The following is a 22023-nucleotide window of genomic DNA, read 5'->3' as shown; positions in this document are numbered from 1 at the left end:
GAGTTAGGGCTTTCTTTTTCTTAATCCCTGATTTACAAGTTAAAGATTTTGAGGCAAATAAAGTAAAAAGGCAAGTCAGTTTCCTCAATGTCAAACATCTTTTCAGCAGCAGAAGTAAGATTCAAACTCAGTGCTACTTGGCTCTGAATCCCTTTCCCTTACCTACCACCCCACCTGTCCACCTTCTTTTGCTTATTAGCTGTTTCCTGACCTTTAATTTAATGGGAATTGTCCTAATAAGTGTAAACTAAGGCTACAGTGATGCACTCTGCTTCTGAAAATTTTCTTCTCCTTGAAGATTGAACAGACTGAGACAAACTGTTCACTTACACTAAGCTCTATTTAGGTTTATGAACCAGATTCTTAAAGCATATGTGACTATTATTTTCTGAATAAATTGGCTCAACATAATAAAGCGCACAGGTATGTGCACATACACACATGTGCAAAAGACATATTTCTTTTGCAAACGTGATTCCATTGGGAAGAAAAGCAAAACTAATTCTGAAAACGCTGCAAAAACCCTGTGCAACACCAACGGTACCTTCTCTGGTTCATTAATTCTGGCCTAAATTTGCTACTGTCTGGCAAATCAGGCTCACTGTCCAGCAACCACCCACCTGCTATTAGGCTGAATGTGCCTGGCATCTTGACATCCTATTGATTCCAATCCAGAGTTTATGTAAAAAAGGCAGCTCTGAGTCCAAAAGAATTTCAGCCACCAATACTTTGGGAGAAATCCAAACAACTAAAAACAGATAGAAGGACAAGATGCAAATCTGAGTGACCGAACTGAGACAACCTAAATCATAACGCAGTGAATGCTCAAGGACAGGTCTACAAATAAGCAATGTTTCCCCTTTCCATAAATACCTGTTTTAGGATATTCCAATACCCTATGCATGGAAGGATTCCCCTCACCCCCATCTTACAATTAGACTTCTTGATGTAGATAGTCACAAAACAGAATCCATTATTATTCCTGTAGAGTTGCTTCTAAAGGGGACTCTGTCAATTTTGCCCTCTGGACCGGATGCATATGCAGGAGAAATCTGCCATATCATAAATATAGTCCTGATAATGACAAAGCAATTCCTATGAACCAGAGTCTGTATAAAGTGCTTATAAATACCAAACCCCTTTATATTCAAAAGAACTCTGAGTAAAGAGTTTTATTTCCATTCTTTAGATAAGGAGACCCAAGGTTCTAAGAGGTAAAGTAGTTTGCTCCTTGTAGCTGGAAAGTGAGCTACCAGGAAAGAGAGAACATCAGAATTCATTTTTCAATTCTCTGAAACTTCCCACCCCCAAATAATCAAAGCCTAAAATGTAAAATGAATGGATTTCCAAATCCTGGCACTCACGGCTTTTACGGTGGCTGCTTGTCACAGAAGTAAATTCCACGTAAACAGGCTGGCTTGGAAGTGTTCCCTACAGCTGGATCCCAAGAAGCTTGGTATAGAATGTGAAACCGGACAAATTATATATCTTTATTTTAGCCAAGAAAATGCACACGTTTCAAAATAAAAATTTAAAAACAAATGAAGACCAGGAGAATTTCGTAATCCCACTGACCAGCATGGATTTCAGCTGGCCCCCGCTCTTCCCCTGCAGCTTCTTACTCCCCCAGGCCCTAGTGATTTCAAAAACAGCTCTAGGAATAGGGGAGTAAGAGGTGTATGAGATCCACAGGGCCAGCTGGAAGGATGTCCCATTTCAAAGAAGTGGGTAGAAGAGGCGTGGAGAGTCCCAATAAATACCAGTCATCTCAAAAGAAGAATTCAAAGTGTTTTCCAAAATCTGATTTCTATCAAGGCTGGTGTGGCAGATTAGGAGGTACAAAGCTCTAACTGAGAGGGATGTGTTTCTACAGCTCAGTTATTTCCCACAGGGGCCAGATGCTTCCAGGTTTTTTGAGTTCCATTGAGTTTTGAGGAGCAGGGACTGCCATTCAGAAGTCCATTAGACTCAGTTTAATCCTACCACAACCAGGTAGCAATGTTTCACCCTTCAATAAAGTTGTGACATCTTGCATTTTGATAACATGAAGTAAAACTGCTTTTGCAAAAGTAGGCCCCTTAAGCATTCCACAGAAACGAAATATGTTGAAAGAACCAAAAAGTTCCTTAAAATAGGTTGTTACATTTCTCAATCCCCTTTCTCCCCACACCGTCAGGGCATCTATTTTCTTTGCTCCCATCAGGGATTGGATCTGCCCTGGAGTCAGGCCTACACCTCTCTCCCTCTGCCTTGCCTCTGATTTACCAGATGATTTCATCGGGACAGCCACTTAGCCATCCATTCTTGGTTTATCATCCACCGGTTATCACTGTTACTGCTGCAATTATTACTCAAAATGATTATAGACATATAAAGATGTTCTCATCTGATAATAATGTTTGCAATATGCCTTTACACTGCCTTGTTAATACATCGTGCCTGTGATTTTTGTTCTGGGACAAGTCATAAAAGCTGCTGCAGTAGATTAGCAGCTGTCTGAATGACTACCCGTAGAACTGGAAGGAAAAAATAACTGTGGCAATGTATTTTTTAAAACATCAAACAAAACACTGTCCCTTTTGCATGCAGATGACCACAAAAAAAGTGGCTCTGGAGATAACATAAATATATGACACCCTCGCCTCTTCACCTTGTTTGATAAACCCTCTAAGGACAGTGCGTGCCATGCCATGTGCTGAGCCACTCACTCAAGTCCAATTGACAGTAGGAGCATAGAACAAACAAACTGAATGCAAGGCATGGTCCTAGAAGGCCAACAAACAGACTGAAAGTGAGTGTATTACCTAGAAAGCAGAATCCTGAAAGAGAGTACAGCTGCAGGGAGTGCATTAGAACCAAGGCATCTCCTTTGAAAGACACCAATCCTGGGCCCCTTCATGTATGTGCTCAACTTTCTCCAATGCCAACAGAAGTTTTACAACAGTATCACAAAAGAAAATGGATTCATACATCATTTTAAATGAATCACTTCACTTCCTCTCCTCCATTTTTAAACATATTGACAAAATATAAAAATGCATTTAAAAAAAAATCGATTCAGCTTTGTAGTTTTCTACACCAACAGCAAAAGTAACCACCAGACATAGAAGATTCAATCGACTCTGAATTAGTATTTAAATGGAGTCACCCACCCCGAAATTCGTGGGACTGAGATTCGCCAACCCAAAAAGAAAAATGCAAGCAGCACTGCATCACAAATTGCTCTTCATTTATTTTAAGATTTGAATTTCCATTTTATTTTTAACAAGAGCTTCACAGTTCGCTGACAAATGTCCTGAACTATATTTAGAGCAACACAGCAATAACAACAGTTAATATCAAGAGTACATGTGGGCAGAACTGGCTTTCCATTTTCTCTCAACAGAAATACAAAACATCTGTGCATTTGGGGAATTTCTTGTCAAGGATTTGGATCTGCTATCAGAATTTCTGCTCCCCTTTGACCACAATATGTCAATGCTCTGGGAGATACATCTGGAATACATTCAAGGTATGTCTACAAAGCCGTTTCCCCCATGAAATAAAATACATCCACCAGCAAGCAAACAATTAGTTTTAATATGGGGAGCTGCAAATCTGAAATGAGTTTGCAAACACAAAGCAAAATGGCTGTTAACTCACCCCAAAAGGGACAACCAGTCTGTACTGCCATTGAATTAGATTTCCAGCCATTGAAACACCTGTATTGAGACCTCCTTGCAAAAATATTAGAGACGAGCAATATGCTGATTATTTTTCAAAGGAAGAAAAGTTGTTGAAAGTTTTTCATAACATGTTAAGTTCCGAGTTTGCAAGCACCAAACACAAAACAATGGTAGTGTTTTAGAACTTTTTAAGGCATTTTGTCTATTCTTTGGAGAGAGCAAATAATTTTAAATAAATTATAACATCTCTGTCTATACCAAAATACACAAATAGAGAAAAAAAAAACAGCCAAATACCTTGAGGCCATCAGAAGACAACCATGGTGATGAAAATCCACAGCACTTGTCTCAAAAGAAAATTAAGAAAACACATACAACTAAAATAGCACCAAATCTGAAGGAAACCCGATTAACTGCCGATTTGGTCAAGAGATTTGGTCATGAGTTTCTGAGGCTGCCTCTGACAAAATTCCAAATGGAGCACAGGTCCTGAGCTAAGGAGGATTATTTTACCTCATGTCTGGTCACTGGCAAAATCAACAGTAAGTCATTAATCAAAGGAAATGCAGCATATAACGAAACAAGTCCTTGAATAATTTTTTAAATTGTTAGTGGAATAAGCACCTTTTCCAATTCTACAATATGCCCTCATAAGTCCAATTTTAAAGGGAAGAGGGAATTAAGGTTTACTGAACTCCTTAAAGCTGCACCCCTCCCAGGCATTTTGCTAGCACTTAACATTTATTACTTGCTTTAATCTTCTCAATAGCCCAGCCAAGTAGGAAGTATTATCATTGCTTTACAGATGAACAATTTGACACTTAGAAATGAAGGAGCTTTTGACAATAGTATTATGGCTAGAAGGGGACTGGCAGGGCAGGGAATTAACCAGGTCCATTCTCTCTTCATCCTATCACTCTAAACACTGCTTCTCCACACCTCTTACAACCAGCTTTTAAAGTGCTCCTACACATTCCTAAATTATTAACCCATTCCGCTTATGGAAGAAGTACAGCCCAGAGTGAGACTTTTCTTTAAGTGCTGCAATAAAACGTTGGTTTAAGGCTTCAGGGGATCCAAATGGTTCCTCTTAAATCACTCCCTTTAGCTACTCTTTGCAAGGGTTCAGCATCAGGAGGCTGAATTGCCCATCCCAATGCAGAAAGCTATTCTATTTCCCCAGGTCCAAATCATCTTACTACATGTTCTTACTAGAAAGACAAATACATTTAGGTACACTTATCTTTTCTTTTTTGAGCTGCTAAAACAATGCTTTGAAGGAGAGAGAGAGGTACAGGGAAATATTTTTGAGTTTGAAGAAATATTTAAATAAGGATTAATCAAAGCTCATCAGCTCAAGAAAGTGGAGAATGGGGTTCCAGCGCACCGTCCCCATCTCCTACCCCCACGTCTCCCAAAAGAACTCAGAAGCACCAGACAAATACGTCCAACACTTACCTGCAATGAAACAGTGGACCTGCTTTAGGTATATGGGATTTATTGGGCAATCTAGGCCTAAGATTCATAATTTTAGTGAGAGGCTAAAACCCCGGGAGCAAGGACCAAGAATAAATAACCTTCAGTCTGTTGATAATAAAATAATCCTTATCCTTGTCAATCACGACCACCTATTATGGGGTTTTGGCTAGTAATCTGTCATATTCACGGAGCAAGTGCAGAGAAAATCACATATGATAACTTATTAAATGAAAACGAAAGGGAAAGCAGTTGTTTATCTAATAGCCACAGGTTCTTTTCTGATGAGTCAGTCTGTATAGTAAAGGCAGGTGGTACCTAAAGATCCATTTAAGTGGAAACCAGTCCTAGTTTTGGTGAAGCTGACCTGGTTTGTTCTCAAACAACGGCCAATGCCCTTTGTTTCTTTAGTTGCCTAGCATGTCCTAGGTATGTTTTTTTTTCTACAAGGGAGATTAGAGAGACGGAATTCAACTACAATGGAAAATATTCCATTTGGAAGTATAACTATTTGAGAAGACAACAAATGGGCCAATGCAGAGGTCTTAGATACCTTATAAACCTCACTTCAAAATGAAGTTTCATAATTTAGGAGAAGGTGGTTGTACCAACATCAGGGAAAGCTGGAACAAAATTCCACATGAAGTGACGGCTTAATAGGAGCCATGCAGCTAAACAATTCTGTGCTGTTTAAAAATAAAACAATTTATTTAAAGAATAAAAGTGAGTGTTGGGGTGTTACATACAACAAAATGGGAAGGAAACAAATGAAAGAATAAAAATGGCAACTCCGAATTTCTCCCTAATACAACGGTTCTCAAAGGACTCAATGTATACCAACGGGCAGCAGCAAAGGATCCCTGAAACCTTTTATTCTCTGGGGATTGTTTCAGACTCCATGCCAGAGAGGGGTGACAGAAATGAGAGACTGGCTTGTCTTTTCATAATATGAAGGGTTGCCAAATAAAATTAGATGAAAATATTGCATAGGACATATGAATACTAAAAAAAAAAAAAAAAAAAAATGCCTGTTCATCAGAAATTCAATTTAACTGGATATCTTGCATATTTACTTACTAAATCTGGCAATCCTAATAACAGGTCAGTCAAATACTCATGAGACAATAAGGTGTTTCTGAGCGGGATATGCTGCAACTCTGTGGTCCTAATCATGTCTGTTCACTCCTTCCTGGAAAGCTCTTTTAAACAGATTCCTGAGACCTTCCGCCTGAGATTAGGTCTCTTGTGGGTCTACATGTTTACCAGCTCCCAGATGGGTTCTGATGCACATCCATTTGAGAACCAATGCTTTAACCCCGACTAATTAAAAGAAACAAAAAAAACAAGAAGCCAGATCCCCCAACGGCTCAAAGCACTCCGTTAGGCCGTGAAAATAGTTGAGAAATTTTCAATTTTAAGACAACGTTGACTTGAGAATGTCAAAAGGCGGTAAGAGAAACCCAAATATCGGTTGAGAAAATACTCAACCGATTGAGTTGGACCCCTTTTTCATTACACAGATGAGGACGCTGAGGGAAAATCCCTGCCCCTGAACTAGCAATCTAGGAGCCCAACAAGAATAGAACTGTGACACTCAATGCCAGAACCCACCCCATGCTGTCATTTCCAAATGTTTCCTTTAACATCCTGTTTCTTGAACAGCTGAAAGTGTTGGCACACTCAACTGTAGGAGCAGAGACATTTTTCTACCCTTAGCTAAAGTACAAAACTCCTTCTCTATGAAATAAGTATGTAACCGCAATGCTACAAGGAGATAAACCCACATCTAAATCAGAAATTACCTCAAAAGATGTAAACTACTTCTTCATTTTATCAATAAATGCTAACACAACATTAAAAGCAAATGAAGAAAAACCCAATTGCACTTTACTTAAAATAAAAATTATTTTCCTGCTTGAAAGGATATATGCGGTAGTGTGTGTGTGTGTGTGTGTGTGTGTGTGTGTGTGTGTGCGTGCGCGCGCATGTTTTCAAAGTAGGAGTGTTTCCTTCTTCCACTGGTTGAATTTCTTTTCTGTGATGTTCTAGCCATTTAAAATATCTTCCCACCCACCTCTCCCATTTACAATTACTAAGAATGACCCTCTTACGGAGGCTCTTACAATTTAGGGTTGCTAACTAACTATGACGTTCCAAACGTCCAAAATGATGACTCAGCCAAGTAAAACTGCGATTAATCTGTGATAAAAATCATCAAGAGGGTGCATGAGCAGTTTAGTGGTTAGAATGCCCACCTTCCATGCGGGAACGCCGGGCTCAATTTCAGGACCATGCACCAAAAAAAACCCAAGAACTGGAAAGTTTAAACCACAGCATGGATGAATATGCAACAGGAATTCAATATAGTAAAAAGTAATGATAAAAAGACTTTTGAGAGTTACTCAGACCTGCATTCAAATCCAAGCGTGGCTTTGGCCATGTAATCTTGGATGGGTTACTCAAACCCTCTGAGTCCCTTCTTCATCTGTAAAAGGTAAAGAGCAGCAGCCAACTCAAAGCGCTACAGTGAGGTTTAAATAAGTTAATCATTGTGAATACCTACCACAAGGCATGAAGCATGGAATGTGCTCACTAACTGGGAAGAATGAGAATGAGAAGGAAAAACATGCATTTCTGTTTGGCTTAATGAGTTAGTCACCAAGTATTTGCCAGTATTTAGGTGTGAACTTACTATGTTGCCTAGCTATGTGCAAGAGAGGACAGCTATGAAAGACTATAGAAATCTACTGCCTCATATAATTGTCATATAAGCAATTATTTATTAAATAATTTAATTAAAATCAGTATCTGCATAATAACAATCACGGGATGGATTAATTGGTGTAGATAATATATAAAGTTATAAATACATTGCCTCCTTTCCCAGTGCCTTGGTTGAAGAGATAACACATACCTCCTTGAGAAGTTAATGAAAATACAGCACAATAACAACAGAAAAGGACAACTCGAAAGGACAAATGTCAGGTTCTGATGAACAGCCAGGGAAGTCGTATAACTAATAATGCCTATGAACTCAGAGGAAAAGGGAACTGCCTTCAGGTAAAGGAGTTTGGGAATTCTTCATGGAAAATAAGCCACTTGAGACTGGCCTTAAAAGAGGTTGTAGGATTTAGATAAGCATAACTGTTAGATAACAACAGTGATCATCCTTAAGGATCTGTCAAAATACCCAGAATAACATAGATAAAATCAGTTTTAGATTATATGAAAATCAAAATCTGGGTGACCCTGCACTATTCCTCCCAAATGCAAAAACACACACATACACACACATATTTCTATTTCATGGATTATTAAACAACTGTGTCTCTTGACACATGGTTTATGATGCTGTCATAGGAAACAGGAGCCTTTAAGAGCTTTGGCAAGATGAATCACGAGACACGTGTTAAGGAAAGAAGACACTGTGTTCTTCAGACATCAAATGCACAAGGAGCCAGAGAAAGAATCCCCTATTGCTGTGTCCTAGGGCCAACCCAATCCAGTCCACCTTGCTATGATTCCTCCCACCCCACCACGGTAAGAAAGTCAAGGATATAATTCAATAATGGACAAATTATGATTACATTTGTTTCTCTTTCTTGGAATCAATCTTTGTTATAGCTTTTGGGTATGCCAGGAGAAAGGGAGAAACCAAAAATTAGACAAACTATTTATCCTTTCTTATGCCCACATCAATCACTCCATCCACTGGGTTATATTCTTTCTAAAAAATTGTCAATTATGACTGTTAAATGAAAATGTCTTTTCTTGCACTATTTGGCCACATAATAATTCAATATCTCCCCCATCCACAGACTTATGTTACAGCTTATTAAAGCTTCGGAAACTATTATGTAATAACGTTTTAATTTCCATTTTGCAAGAAATTCTAGAATATGGAGATGCTAGAGCAGACGCTAAGATAGCATCATGATGATTGTTAGAGTGATGGACTCTTCTACAGAAACACATTAGCAGATAGCATCCTAGGATGACGTAAAGTATATCCATTTTAAACCATTTCAATCTTGAGAAAAATAGATGAAGAAAATACCTGGGTTCCAAGTCTTTAGATTGTCACCAGGGCACAGATATACTATCACCCAAACACAATACCACTAGAACCCATAAGCAGACGCAGTCTTAAGTGATAAGTTTTATAGACACTTGAAGCAGCAAATGCTTTAAAACCTAAACTCTTAACTCAGTGTAGAAGAGTATAATGGAATATATTATGCTAACAGAGCTTTTCAAAGAGCTTTCAAAGAAATGAGAATTTAAGGGAAAACACAAACGCAAAGAATGCTTTAAAATCACACATTTCACTCTTTGCTCCTTCATTAAGTGTACAAATTAAAGCACATTTATGTGGTGTTCTAAAAAATAATTCATCTCTAAACGTAAATTAATCTATCTGCTGCCAATACCATGTTCAGGTTGCAATAAGGAAGTACAACTATGAATTCTAATGCCTAAAATGAAAAAGGAGTTGAATTCTTCCATGTTCAATTTTCATAACTGCTATTGCATCCTTTACAAATACCTTCTCATTTATTCTATTCTGTTGTCGGAATTTGAAACATACAGAAACCTGAGCCCTTCACCTTCAATTATCAATGCAAAACTTGGCAAAGGAACAAGAGACTATCCTCAGAAGAGCCAAAGTATAATTTATGTGTCAAAACGACAACTCTACTTTCATGGGTGATGGCTGTCAATACCAGAAGCTAGAGACCGGGAAAGTGTAGACACAGTCTTATTTGGTGTGAAAGTCTGTCACTTTCTATTCTTGATTTTTGCTTAAGATTGAAAGATGATATGCCCATTTAGAGAAGGGCTGTTATAAAGAATACCGTAGTAGATGGAATGGACATACCAACATCTTAACAAATACCACTGAGACTCACCGTCACATTTAATCCTCAAATTCAATCTAGCCAAAACTTTTAAAAGAAAACAGCTTGGTAATGACAGTGTTGTGATCATTTTTATGGCTAATGCAGAATCCCACCAAAACCACAGAAAAAAAAAAAAAAAGCCTTACTAACATTTTAGGAGGTTTAACAGTCTGTGATTGTCTTATAGCCCATTAGCAAGAATAATGTATTTTTTTTTAAGTAGCTTTGATAAAACCTAAACTGACAGTGGTAACCAAGGGCTCAGGGACAAAACAAAACCAAAAAATCCCATCTGAAATTCTTAAAACACATTCCTTCCTGTGACTGCAGTCTTTTACTAGAACTCTAAAGCACACTTGCAATGTCTTCATTCCTAATAGTTCTGTCTCTAACGCTTATCTCTAAGGGCCCTGCTGAATGCAACCAGTTTGGTGTCTGCTGCATAGAATGACTCCTTGTTGCTCACTGGGGCTGTTCCTGCCCCAGTGTTTTAAAAGTCAATGGCAAAGGACTCCATGTTGGGTTCTGTCTCCTTGCTTTGCTCCTATATGATTTCCTGGCCAGCTGCGGGAGCCAGAGGAGCTCAAATTTCCCTTTGACTCCAACCCAGGATGAAAAAAGAAAACCTGGATTGGCAGTGGTAACCTTAACAATAGCTGTTCAGCTGCCAAGGGCGTGGGGTAATGACAGGGCTTCTTTGGGCAGACGCACTTCCTCTTTTCTCCCTAGGGGCAATCCAAGTTTGGAGGGTAAAGGCAATATGGCAATCACCTCTAGTGATTAAAGTACTCTCCTCTTCCCCCACATAGCCCTCATTAGTTTTTTACAGTGACTGAAAGATTAATCATTATCTAGTTCCTTTTACTGAAGGGTCGAAGTTGCTAGGGAAGTGCTATTAAAACACTGCTATTTACCAGGAATGGGTTTCCTGATTAATTGGTATTATAGTTTGAATTTCTAAATTTCTAATGTCTAAAAAATATCGGCTGACCTGCCAATCCTTAAGAGAATGGAGAACAGGGAAAAGGCGAGATGGAATGAAGGAGAGGCAGGGGGAAGCAGCTAATATAATATATGCCAGGCACGGTGCAAGATACTTTCCATACCACATTTCCTAAACTCTGAACTCAATAACAGTTTCTTCATTTCACAGATGATGAAACTGGGTTCAAAAATCCAAATTTCTGAAAAGAGAAAGGGAAATCGGAGGAGAGAACAGCCACACTTGGGCAGGATCTAGATGCTGGCTTTATGGGGAATTTCATGGAAACAGAGAAGAAGAGTGAAAGGTGGATAAACAGGGTGTGTAGCCAAAACACCATCTCCTCTGCCATTTGGTCCAGAGCTGCTTCAAGCTTTCTGCATGTGAGTAGATTTTTAAATAAGAATCCCCATCTGCATGATATAATGGAAGGAAAATTAAATTCATTCTGAAACATATCTAGCAATCAGCACCATCTTGGTACTAACATCTCATACATGCTTCTTGTGTTTATAATTAGGCTTTCAATAACACTTTCGATTGTCCAAGCAGGGCAGAAATATTCTCCACATTAGGTGAGAAATGGAGTCACTTGCCTAGGGCAGAACTGGATCAAAGCCATGTGCTCTGACCCAAAGGCCCGCATTCTTCCACCAGCACCCTCCCTCCTGCAAGTCAGAAGGTTCTTTGAGCAGAGGCAGTACCTACAGTCCTTTCACCACTTCCTCTTTATTTAGCCCCTGAGGCAACAGGAAGAAGCAAATTTTCAAGGACCCCACCTCAAAGAGAACAGTGATAGCTAATACCCAAATAAGGGGTAAGACAGCCTGGTGGTACCCTGCAGGTCTTCTGTAATTCACCTGCCAACATTCCATATGGTGAGTGAAGCAAGCTAAATGTTCCCAGATATCACTATAGAAAAATAAGTCACTTGTAAGTCACTTATTCTGTGCCAGGTCGTGTTCTATGTACTCTACAGATATTAACTAATTCAATCGTCATGACAACCCTATAAATAGGAACTATAATTAGCTGCCCAAGCTCCTAAATCTGTAAGTGGCAGAGCTGAGATCTGAACAAGAAGGCCAGCTCCAGAATCCATACTCTTAGTCACTTCTTATGCCAAGAGTACAAAGACACCACACACATTCAGACAATATTTGTCTTTCTGGAAAACTCCATCTCAGTCTAAGAGAAGAAGGGGGACCATACAGAAGAAAGCTCAGATTCCAAACATCTCTGAGTACTAAGTGCAGACACGGTGTCAGGTATAGGGACACCAGTGTTAGAGATACTGACCAGGTGTCCACATGGGGCCTGGGAAGATGGCAAGAGTCAGCTGATCAGGGATGGCTTTGATAAAAGTATAACTCTACTACTCTGCTCTCAATTTGCATGTGTTTGTCTTTCCCTCCCCCAACCTCAGCCCTTTTAAAAAATTATTACTGAGCACAGGCATCAACAAATTTTTTTCACTTAAATAGGTCTTAACAGCAGTTATAACCTCCAATTTTCAAGAACACTGGTTGAACCAACAGAAATTTTGCATGACCTATGGAAACCAGTTTCATTACTTTGTAGTCACAACACAAATATTAATACTGTTTGAAAGTTCTGAACTTTCAAACAGTATTAATATCATCTGGCAGATGATGATGGTTTTCATCATAGTTAACTCACAAATGACATAACTGAAAAATATTTATGCCTGTTTCATTCCAGAGATGCTGATACATAGAAAGGATATGTTCTTTTATTTCATGCCAAAGATTTGATAGTGCCCAATACAGAGACTATTTTTCAACCACGAGGTGACATTTTCTGTCCTTGCAACTAGGCCAGGAATATAAACCCTGTGTATTCTACATACATATTCGGAACATCTACTAAACAATACTAAACACAAAACAGCAGCAGACATTTCCATCTTGCACACACATACACTCTATCTTACAAACATACACAATCACGGGTGTGACAAATGGCCCTTGAAAGAAGACTGTTACTCCAGGATGACTTGAAAGTTTACCAAGAGTTGTATTATGGACTAAAAAGTCAAGATTGTCTTGGTTTCTCTAAGGTGGAACAGACTCTAATTGCAGTCCTAAATGGAATAGTTCACTGCAAAGTTTTCTCAATTAAACTCTTCCTTGCAAGTCTCTACAATGAGACTCAACAATCATCTAGCAAATATCATTTTCCCTGACTCATGCATGGGTGGCTCATGAGGGTACCTCAGGCCATAAAATTTGGATTTTTTTTTAATCCCACCTAACACATCTGGACACTTACTATTACAGGCTCATGTACATTCCTTAAGGCCTTCACCAGAGTGAATTAGGCCAGGTACCAACAGGAAAGTGGATCTCTATCTAGAATATTCAACTTTGTCCTCCAGTCTCCAATATATGAATCACTAGGATTTCATAAGAAAACTATTGTTGCATAGTAGCATTTCAGCATTTGCAAAATTCCCTAAATTTGTCATTTTTCAGTCAGTCTTGCCTAGGTTTGGCAGAGGGTGGAAGACACATCATTCACATTCTGATAATGGCAGGGCATCTTACAAAGGTGGTGCATTTTGTTTATTCATCCATAGAGACATGTAGACACATTCAAGTCCTAACCCGCCAGTCCTGCGGATATGATCTCATTTTTAAATAGGATTTTTAAAGATGTGAAGATGTTGTTAGTTGAGACCAAACTGAATCAGGGTGAGCTGTAATCCAATATGACTACAGTCCTTAAAAGCAGAGGAAATCTGAACATAGGAAAAGGAGACAGATGGCCATGTGACACAGCAGAGACTGAGTTATGGATTGCTGGCAAACCACCATCAGAATGCTTCAGACTACAGAAAAGCACAACCCAGCCAATACCTTGATGTTGGACTTCTAAAAAGGTCCAAAAAGAAAGTTTAACTTCCAAAACTGTGAGGAAATAAATGCCTGTTGTTTAAGCCAACTGGTAAGTGGTATTTGTTATAGCAGCCCTCCCAAACTAAGACAGTCCTCTAGTAGAATAATTTCCTAAATAGTGAAGTTTGTATTTGAAGGACTAGCAAACAATGCCTTTTCTCCCTTAAGATAAGTCTTGTTGAGAAGCATTTTATAATAATTTCCATTACAGGTTCTAAACCTTTCAAAGGCCCCCTGGATTCATTCGGTACAAATACATCAGTGTCACATCAAGCGCATTTTCCTCTCATGACTTGCAGGAGTTTTTTCAATCTAAGAGTCTTTTATATTATTTCTAAGCATCTTAAAAGCACGATAACCCAAAATAGCAACTTTTTTTTAAGCTACCAACCTGTATTTTACAAACAATAACCTGAGCAGAAGAATTCTCAAGAATATACTTCTCAGTAGAACTCCAAGTGTTTGGATCCTAAAATACATTGAAAAAAAATCAAAACAAATAAATGTAGTCACTAAATAAGTGTTTAATGGAGAGACGGTAATTTTCCATTAATATGATTAATTGTAATAGAGTTCCAGATGCTGCATAATACTCTGAATTGCGACGTCAAGGTCATTATTTTTACACCCAGCCCATTAAAATAACAACTGCAGAATACATTTCTCTTACATCCACATTTTAAATTAAAATGAGTGTGACAGATTTCTTATGAGAAAACTAACAACACACAAGTGCCATCATGACGAAAGTTATTTTTATGACTCTATACATACTGAGGTTATTATGAATATCACCCCTCTTGTGCAAAGACAATATAAGACACTCCAAATTATATGAACTGGAGCCATTTGGTCAGGAAGTCCATCATTATCCTCATCCAGAAAAAAAACAAACAAAACAGTTTTTAAAGTGAGGCATTCACTTTCCTTTCCTAAGATCCCTGAAAGGAATGGAGATGAGAGAAATGGAAGGCTACTTAAAAAATAAGACTTAAGCATTTATATGACTTGACTGGTCTATACAGTATCGTATAAATCCTGTACCTAAGAACGGCAGAGTACGTAATTCTCTGCCACTTGCATTTTACTGTCACAGAAATAAGAGAGAGTCCAGGATAAAATCAGGGATCACACATAAACATCGTATTGCAATTTTACCATGAAATGATCAGCAAACATTCTGTGCCTTCACTTCTAATAACCTATAAATTAGGTGAAACCCACCAATTGCTTGAATTTTCATTAATATAGAGGAAGTGATATTTTAAAATCCAAAACATTCTACTGAATTATAAAATTGAATTAGCTGCTTTTTGACAAGGCCAGGATTGCACTTGAGAACTAATTCATGACTATACAGGAAATATGAGAGAGAAATTTATTGAAACAGAAGGAAATAAATTTAAATCTTGTATCATGAAACAAACTTAAGATATGACAAGACAAGGCACATAAAACATGGCTCAATGTATGGCCTACCTTATAGAATTAGAATAATATTCACCAGTAGGACTTGCCAGGAATAGTTCTTTACACTTTGCAAATCACTTTTAGATATAGTCTCACATCTGATCACTCCAAAAACTCCATCAGCACCATTAGAATTCCCATCATACAAGTGGAGAAGCTGATTTGCAGAGAGGATGGAGAGCTGTAAAGTTTAGAAACTATTACATTAAATTACATATCATTTGTTTCAATCATGATAGGTATAGTAATCTTTTCATGTAATGGGGTTACTGATGACTATAAAAGACTTAGAAAACAGTATGAATGACAGAATTTTACTTTCAAATACTTTCTTTTAGTGTTATTTGAGAGACTGATGGCACACTCAGAAAACTAGTCCTTCCTGCCAAAGTGAAATTATCTTAAAGTAGATCCTCCTTACATACATTTGGAATGGTCTTGGTCGGCCCAGTGGAGATGTAATGACTTAAGGAGCTTAATTACCTAAACATATTTCTAACCCAGGTTGCCAGTGGTGGTTTTCTGTATTTAATTTTTGATTACTCTCCAGTTCTATAAGAAAATCCATTTGTACCAAAATAAAGAAAACCAGTGTTCCTTTTGACGTTCCTTTTATTTACTGCATAGGTTAAAAATTGCTAAAGCTTCTAAATCTATCCTTCCAATTCAAGTAATACATAGTTACTCGCCAAATCAATTCATGAGATATGGGGAAAAATGATACTTGACCTCAATGTTTCCCATGCACAGGCTTAGAGGGGTAGACAGTCCAGTGTTACTTTGGTCTTCTGCCATGAAAACAGAGCCACTGAAGAGTGAACACCCCGCCCCCACCTCCACCCCTCACCCCTGCCTTCCTTGGTCAGATCATACCATATGGGAAGTAGGATCAATGCCTTGACTTGCTAGCTCCTCATTCAAATCCCAAATGTGGGACAATATTGCAAGGGACTTTTCATTCTAGGATTTTACATGTGTTAACTGAGAATTTAGGATTTAAGGGATGATTTTTATTGCTGAATCATTATATAGATATTCCTTTTTACTTTCTGATATATGGAAGTAGACAGAGGGAAATACCTGAAATCTCTAAATTATAATCCAGCTTCCTTGATCTCTGATAATGATTGCATATCCTTTATCTTCTGTCCCTGTGATAGTAAGAACTTTGTGACTAACCTTCCTTTGTATCCAGTTTTTCAACTTTAGAGTCTTGTAATCACTAAAGACGGCCCCTAGCGTTTATTAAATAAAGGGTCTTGGGTCAACCCAGAACTAACCCACCCCAAGTCTAAAGTTATCTTGATGACCGAGACTGGATCTAACCAAGGTGGGCCCACCTGACATGCACAGCAGCTTAGAGTTTAACCTACAAGTCACCTATACCCCATTTTACCATCTTCTTACATTATTCTGTGACTAAGCATGTAACCTATCTGCCCATATTCAATAATTAGATCACCTTTAATTACATCACCTGCAGCAACTGTGCTCATTATCCTAAACACTGCCCATTTTTTTCTCTAATAAAACTGTCAGATTTACCACAATTTGGGGAGACATATTTGGGGCCAATAGGCCATCTGCTCTCCTACTATGTGCATAGTAATAAAATCTTTCTTTGAAACCCCAGTGTCTCAGAAATTGGTTACTGAGTGTGTCAAGCAACAGGAAAAACAGACTTTGTTTAGTAAAACATGTGTCAAACAACACCTCCATTGAACTCTAGTATCTTCACTGAGATTTACATTCAACTATCATTCACTGAGTGTTGCACAAAGTCCAGATATTTCTGCACAAGTCCAGACACTTCTGTGTTCTCTGCCAAAGAGGCAATGGATACAACACTTCACATTTTTTTGACAGAGAAGTCCATCCTATCCAGTTGTTTTTCTTTCTCGAGATTACATGAAGTACTGGGATTTGAAGACACCAGAGAATCTGAAACGTGTCACTCATAAAAGCGGGGAAGGCAGTTTCAATGCATCTGGCATTTGTTGACCAGTGTAGACTTGGAGTTTGGTTCCATTCCAAACTCACTAATTAGTCCTGGCTGTTTGATACTGGTTGACAGGGGTAACCTTTTGGATATAACCTGGCATAATCATGATAATGCATATTTAATAAGTCTTCTGTAATGATGCTGGATGTCTAACTTGTAAAAAAAAAAACCAGATTTAAAACGCACATTTATTTAGTTTTCATCTTTATATTTAACACTGTGGAAACCATCATGGAAAAGGAGAGCCGAATCCACATAGCTTCCCAATTGCCTCTGGGACCATGGGACTCGAGTGCTTTGTCTCTTGCAGGGTTCTAATACAATCCATTGATTTTTCCTCATGGTATAAATTTCCTTTGCTTAATTTCATTGGGCTATTTCCCCTGGGTCATTCTGCCCAATTATGTTCCATGTTGTTTATACTGTCTAAGCATCAATAGATTTCATTTTGAAGAACATGATATAATCATATGATGGCATTCATTCCTGTAATTGAACTGTTGTTGCCTGGAGAGTGACCAAAAGAATGGGGAAATAATTGATGCCCACAAGCATCATTGTCTCTAAGGCACTTATGAAGTTAGAGTTCAGTGAGTTCTGGAGTGTAAAAGAAAAAAAAAAAATGGTGGGGTAAGGAAGAATTGGATACCAGCACCAAGTAGCTGACAATGATACACCTATCTACTCTTGCTGACACTTACATCATCTCATCTGATCCTCAGAATGAACCCATGACTTGGCATTATTAAGTTCCCTTTATAGAGGAGGAGACTGAGTTTCCAGAACATCAGGCACAAACCAGCCGAGTATGGATTCAAACTTGGGTCTTCTTAATGCTAACTGCCATCACACTGCTTCCATGGTACATTCTGGGATCACATAAGTAAATATTTTAAATTTAGATAACATCCCGAGTCCTTTCGATTTGAATTGCAAAAGTTTTTGTCTGTGTGAAAGCAATCTGTCTTTGGGGAAACCTAAGGGAGTTCTATGGGCTAAAGAAGTTGACCAGGTATGTGTTAAGCTTTCAGACCACCACACCCCTTTCTCTCACCAGCTCCCTCCTGTAATCACTTTTCTCCAGTTGTTCAGGAGCTGGAGAAATCTTCCATTTCAGTAACTACTTGCATTTAATCCTAGGCTTTACTACTGGTTGCAAAATGTAAAAACTTTCAGCAACGTAACATTTAGCATTGGTGTCAGTCATACATGCTTTGGTGAGACTGAGCCTCCAATTTATCTTGGAAACAGTTTTGCAGGTGAGAGAGCTTGAGGACAGAATAGGAATATGGTGACAGAAATACCACACAGAACTGAGGATGGGGGCATCTGGAATTTTAGTGGCACTAAAGTCAAGCAACAACAACACAATGCAAAGACAACCTCATCCACATTCACAAAAACTATTTCATAATTTTGCCATCAACTGCGGATGTCTATTACACTGATTTTTCAAGGATCCATTATCATATATTCTAAAATAAGAGCAACTTTTCCTTCTATTTGCGAAGGCGCTGGCGTACCTCTATTTTATCTCACACTGCAAACCAGGCAGCAATTCTGCAACTTTACTAGTCGTCAACAGTATCTGCTGTCACAATGGGGAGAGTATTTCCTCGCAGGCAGGAACTATGTATCAGGAGGCTTTGCCATCTACCTGGGAGGGTTCTGTGAGTGTTCTAGTATATTTTCAGGGATCATTCTGTATAATTCATAATCTAACAGGTGGCACCATTAAGCAAGTGTCCCTGGATGTCAGTCTTACTGAAAATGAGGGCAAAGAAATGTAGAATAAAATTAAATTGACAAGAACAATACATGTTCTACTCCTTCCAGTGTGTTGACAATGGCTGACAAATTTCCAGTGGATATAATCTCACAGAACATGCACGGTAACGTTTTACAGCATCATAAACTGAGATTGTAAGATACCTTGAAAAATAGCTACTTTCCCACTCCAGGCCTTGCTCTCCTCTCTCCAGATACACACAGGGCTCCTATTACCATCAAACAGCCAAAGAGAATTACATACTGCTCAGAAGATAGCTTCTGAAACAGTGAGATGTTAAAAAGCTGTATTCAAATCATGGGGCGGTAAAACACAAACGTGTTGTACAGAAGGTATTATCATTTTCTGAGAAAATGAAATACCTACCGTGCAACGGAAAAGCAATGGGAAAAAAAAATGTAGCATTCCATGTGCTGACAGTGAGCCATTAGCAAGGTAAAATTATCAAATATCAGTGCAATTTTGGAGCTTGCATTTTTCTGTCTGGAGAATTATGATAATGTGACAAGGTTATCATTATAATTAGGAGAGTAATTAAAGTAACGGAGTAATTGCACTTCTCCGTTTTTTCTTAGTCAAGAAAATAAAATTGTAGAAAAATAGGGGAGGAAAGAACATTCTTCCTATACGTATTTTTGATTTCCCACAAACATCACAGAGCCCAAATCTTATGGATGTACTATACAGCTTTTAACAGCACCTTTAAATTTTTTTCTATCAACCTTTTTTTTTTAACTGTTAGAAATGCCTTCTCACATAGCATGGGTTCTACATACTAAGTAAGTCCTTTTTTGCATGATAACATTTCTAAATCTTACAGAGTAAAATGTTTTTCACCTCGATGCTTCCTGATTCTAGACTTACTTTCAGTTAATTGCTATGCTCACTTTCCCACCCATAGTTGAAATGAGGAAAACAAAAATGTTTCACCAATACAAATATAATCCACATTTTAGACCAGAAAAAAAATTAAATATATAAATAGCTCTACTGACCTCTGAAGTCATAGCTGGCAGGAACACTTTAAAGTGCAGAAATGAGGAAGCTGCACTAAAAAATCTGTTTAAATTCCAGGAGTGGGAGTGAGAGGTCCTGCACAGAGCTTCCAGGAAGTCTTTGCTCATCCTCAATGCATTTCCTGAGACAGATAAAAACCTCACCCATCAGATGCCTGCCCATGCAAAAAAAAAAAAACAAACCTCACCTATCAGACACACAGGGTGAGTGATGGCCTGCCCGGGCCAGGGTGGGACTCCATGGCCAGAGATCTAACCTCTAGCCTCAGGCCCAACCTCAAGACAGGACAGTGAATTCCAAAAACACCTCTGAAGGGAAACAGCCATGTGATCCCGCACAAGTGACACTACCTCTCGGGGCCTCTGTTTCCTTATCTGAAAAATAATGATCCTATTAACTTAACATACTAAGCTATATGAGGGAAAAAAATCAAAAGGCTTTATAAAAAGCAAGTATATACATGTGTGTGTATGTGTGAGCATATGAGCGTGTGTATGTACATGTGTGTCTCTGTATCTGTATATCTATTTATCTGTTTACACATACAATTTTTACTAGGAGCAATTATGCTTCAGCTTTCTGACTTCCTTTTTCCTGGAGAGTGAGTATATTGCATCCAAAGAACATCTAAGGTTTGGAAATGAAAGATTTTTCACTCTCAGTTTAGTGTAAATTTAGCCCCCAAAGTTAGCACCAAGGTGATCCTGGTAAACTTTTTCTGCTTATCTGCTTCACTTATTCCTATCCCTCCATCAAGAATCAGCTCAAGGTTCACCTCCTCCTGGATTCTTCCCCGAGTCACAGAGGGTAAAAGAGCCCCACTTGTACTCCACCTCCACCCCTCTGTGCACATACCACCACCACCAACACAGCTCAGTATACTTGCTTCCACTTCTGTCCACCACCAGACCATGAACAACCGGAGAACAGAGGCTGAGTTCTCTGCACCCTGTCAGACCAGAAGCTGGGTGCATACTCAAAATATACATGTTGGATGGAATAATGCATTATCCATCAAAAATAACTATGACAGCTATATATGAGTGCATGCATGTATATATATGCATGTGTCCATATCTGTACATGCACAGGCTTATATGTGTATCCATCGGTCCCTATAAATATATTTTACGCACAAGGGTTTCTTTGCTGAGGATCCTAAATCCTTAAGGAGCCAACAGCCACCCTGTACTCATTACCCTGTATACATTACCCAGTCCAGGGAAGGCTCTGCAAATAACCACATTATTTCCCAAAGGTTAATGTCTGCTGCCACAATAGCAGAATCACACAGCAATTTCTCAGAAACAGTGTATCCAATATGCTTAACACAAAAGCATCCCCTAAACAAAATGCTGATCTAGAAAGGAATCATGTAGGGGAAACTCCCCAGTGAAAAACACCTCAAAGCTGCTATGGCTGCTCTTGATCTGAGCAATTGCAGCTTCCCCCTCTCTTTTGTGATGTGATTTTAAACCGAAAGCATTAGGAAGCAAGGAGCACTGTAATTAAAGCTTCAAACAGAAAATGACTGAAGAAACACTGAAAGAGACTTCTCTTTGAAAGTGCATTTCAATTCTCTCCCTGTCTCTAGAAGGAAAATGCGTCTGACAGTCTATATTTTACCACTGTTTCATTTAATAATGCATATTGACATTTATCCAGGAACATCAGCCACTGCTTTACTTTTCATTTTAAATCAGCTAAGCACCTGCTCGGACCCATGGACTTCCATTATTTTGCTTCCCCCCTGCCCCGACCAGTTTGTATTCCCCGTTTATTCTTTTTTATTTACAGTATTTT

The 22023-nt window shown here is 38.6% G+C and overlaps 1 protein-coding gene across 5 annotated transcripts in view; it reads right to left on the bottom strand.

Annotated features, from left to right (window-relative positions):
• The window catches only part of FLRT2 (fibronectin leucine rich transmembrane protein 2), a 101919-nt gene that overhangs the window by 52451 nt on the left and 27445 nt on the right, over positions 1-22023 (bottom strand). The window contains exons 2-4 of one of the 5 annotated variants that reach the window (XM_077123242.1): positions 20199-20341; positions 15422-15593; positions 14334-14411 (exon numbers count right to left, since the gene is read on the bottom strand). The exons of 2 other annotated variants lie outside the window; for them this stretch is intronic. The gene's annotated coding sequence lies outside the window, so the exon portion shown is untranslated. Of the gene's footprint in view, positions 1-14333; positions 14412-15421; positions 20342-22023 lie in introns of all 5 variants that reach the window. 2 more of the 5 variants (XM_077123239.1, XM_077123241.1) reach the window with 2 other exon arrangements.

Source organism: Tamandua tetradactyla, chromosome 12, assembly GCF_023851605.1.
Source record: "Tamandua tetradactyla isolate mTamTet1 chromosome 12, mTamTet1.pri, whole genome shotgun sequence".
NCBI classification, from domain to species: Eukaryota; Metazoa; Chordata; class Mammalia; order Pilosa; family Myrmecophagidae; genus Tamandua; species Tamandua tetradactyla.
The sequence above is the reverse complement of the archived record's forward strand: the minus strand, read 5'-3'. Positions and strand labels throughout refer to the sequence as shown.